Source organism: Bison bison, unplaced genomic scaffold, assembly GCF_000754665.1.
Source record: "Bison bison bison isolate TAMUID 2011002044 unplaced genomic scaffold, Bison_UMD1.0 scf7180017853959, whole genome shotgun sequence".
Classification (NCBI taxonomy): Eukaryota; Metazoa; Chordata; class Mammalia; order Artiodactyla; family Bovidae; genus Bison; species Bison bison.
In genome coordinates, this window is record NW_011484532.1 from 8340 (window position 1) to 11557 (window position 3218).

Consider the following 3218-nt stretch of genomic DNA (forward strand, 5'->3'; position numbering starts at 1 on the left):
GATCTTAATCAGGGAAATGGTAATTATGATATTAAAATAATCACTGAATTTTATTGCTTGCTACTAATGGAAAGATGCTTACTCCTTGTAAGGAAAGTTATGATCAACCTAGATAGCATATTGAAAAGCAGAGACATTACTTTGCCAACAAAGGTCCGTCTAGTCAAGGCTATGGTTTTTCCTGTGGTCATGTATGGATGTGAGAGTTGGACTGTGAAGAAGGCTGAGCACCAAGAATTGATGCTTCTGAACTGTGGTGTTGGAGAAGACTCTTGAGAAGTCCCTTGGACTGCAAGGACATCCAACCAGTCCATTCTGAAGGAGATCAGCCCTGGGATTTCTTTGGAAGGAATGACGCTAAAGCTGAAACTCCAGTACTTTGGCCACCTCATGCGAGAGTTGACTCATTGGAAAAGACTCTGATGCTGGGAGGGATTAGGGGCAGGAGGAGAAGGGGAGGACAGAGGATGAGATGGCTGGATGACATCACTGGCTCGATGGATGTGAGTCTGAGTGAACTCCGGGAATTGGTGATGGACAGGGAGGCCTGGCATGCTGTGATTCATGGGGTCGCAAAAAGTCGGACACGACTGAGTGACTGAACTGAACTGAACTGAATGGACTAGCCACTTTCCAAGTTCTTTAGAATTTTAACTGAATCCTCTCATTAACTCTTAGGTCACACTTACTTATAATCCTGGAGAAAAGTATAAATCTGAACAAATGAACTATTCCAATAGTAGCAAAGATTCAAGGGCAAACCTTGGGGTCTTTGATTTGTCTGGAGGATCCCATTAAAAAATAAAAAGGTGAATATCAACATGATATTAAGGAACCAATGAAATAAATGAGGAGGAGAATGAGATGACAAAGACCCCTTAATCCATTTCAAATGCCAAAGGGCCACTATCTATTGTTTTGTAGGGCCACAGGGTGTGGTCTGAAGTCAGCAGAACTAAGATTTAATTTAAATAGATGAAATCACTATTAAGTGGTTAGAAGGGAATAGATTGTTCTGCCAGCTTAAAAAAAAAAAAAAAAACAGGTGTTTGCTCATTGGCTAGTGGTTAGGATCCAGCACTTTCACTGCTGTGACCTGATTTCAGTCCCTGGCTGGGGAAGTCCAATCACACAAGCCGCGCAGAAGGAAGTCTAAGCTTTTATGAGTGGTTTCTTCAATGAAATATAGTGAAATAACTTTATTATCCCTACAAGAAGTGAGCCCTCTTTTCTATGTGTTTTAAACTCTTGACCTTTCTTGTGAGTTTAAGTACAAAGAAAAAGCATCCAACAGTTTCTCACCACATGAGCTCTGACGTTGCTCCTTCAGGATGACAATGAAAACATCTTTCATCAGCAGATTCTGCAGAATAAAGTCACTACTCACTGCAGTCCTGACCTCCAACACACCCTGATAGGAGTTCAGGATGGAGATCAGGAACGAGGCACTCTGTGCTCTGGGAAAACTGGCACAGCAAGTCAGCAGAGAGTTAGATAATTTCCAGAGGAAATTTATGAACCCAATTTTGCACCTTCTTATGCGTAGAAAAGCTCTAAAATCCTTCAGAGAGACATCTGTTCCTCCTGATTCTCAGCCACATTCTCCCAAGATGTGAGCTTATCTGCACATCACCCCTTCACCACAATCACATGCATACTGACCTCCCCGACATCCGTGGAGCAGTCCCTCAGAGCAGAAGAGAGGCTGACCTCCAGCCTGTAGTCCTCAGCAAGTCCTCCTGAGAAAATGAACTCCCAAGCCTGCTGTTCTCATTCTAAAGGACACCTGCATTGCTCACCTCCAGTCCAGACGGGTCATCCTGATGTTGAGTCCAGTGGAGAACTTCTGCTCCTTGTTTTCCAGCTACTGGTCAGGATGTGGCTGTTGAGGAGACCTGTGTGTGACAAAGAGGGAAAAACATATGTGCTTCCTAGACAGAAGCAGTGAAGATTTTTCTCCTTAGCAGGGAGAGACTGGCTTGACTTGTGAAGTAAGCTTCAATGCCTTATGTAGTTATCTTTTTTTTTAAATTTCTAGATCAACTTATTAAATATCATTTATAGTATAGAATTGACATTGAAAAGTTATTTAGAAAATAGTTTGTTAATAAAATGATACTTTTACCAGTAATAAAGGAATGTTTTTTACTTGTTTTAGGACCCTAATCCTCAAGAAGCTTTCTACACCTCTCAATGTACTTTAAATGTCCTCTGAGGAGCTCCCCTGGTGGCTCAGTGGTAAGGAATCTGCCTGCCAAGGCAGGTGCCACATAGGACTACAAGTGGTCTAGAGGCTGTGAAGCCCGTGCACCACAGCCATTGAGCCTGTGCTCCAGACCCCAGGACCTTCACGACTGAAGCCCGAGTGCCCTAGAGCCCAAGCTCCTCAACGAGAGAAGCTACTGCAATGAGAAGCCTGTGCACCACCACTAGAGAGAAGCCCAGCTTTGGGCAAAAGTTCATGCAGCTATGAAGACCCAGTACAGTGAAAAATGAATAAATAAATTAAATTATATAAAAAAATGCCCCTCTGACTTTACATGTAGCTATATGTGCTATGTGTCCCAACTGGGAAGAAGAGAAAGATGATTGATCCATCAATGTCCTCCTTCAAAATTGCCTACATTAAATACACTAATTTCCACAAAGATCTTTGTTACTTTGAGAAATTGCGATCTCCCAGTCTGCACATCGGAGAAGGCAATGGCACCCCACTCCAGTACTTTTGCCTAGAAAATTCCATGGATGGAGAAGCCTGATAGGCTGCACTCCATGGGGTCACTAGAGTCGGACATGACTGAGTGACTTCACTTCCACTTTTCACTTTCATGATTAGAGAAGGAAATGGCAACCACTCCAGTGTTCTTGCTTGGAGAATCCCAGGGACGGGAAGCCTGGCGGGCTGCCATCTATGGGGTCGCACAGTTTCGGACACGACTGAAGCGACTTGGCGGCAGCAGCAGCAGTCTGCACATTACTGACATATGTCCTGGGGGGATGGCTCTGTCCCACTGTTAATGAATGTTCTAAAGGCCTGCCTGCGACTCTTTTATTCAAGCTTGTTTGACTTTGTCTCTCAAAGATGCAAAGACATTATGGAGGAATTTAAGAACTTCGTGGATTGCCGGGAGCTGGCATATTGCATATTGAATGCATATTGCATATTGCATATTGAGTGCAGCACTTTCCACAGCATCATCTTTCAGGATCTGGAATAG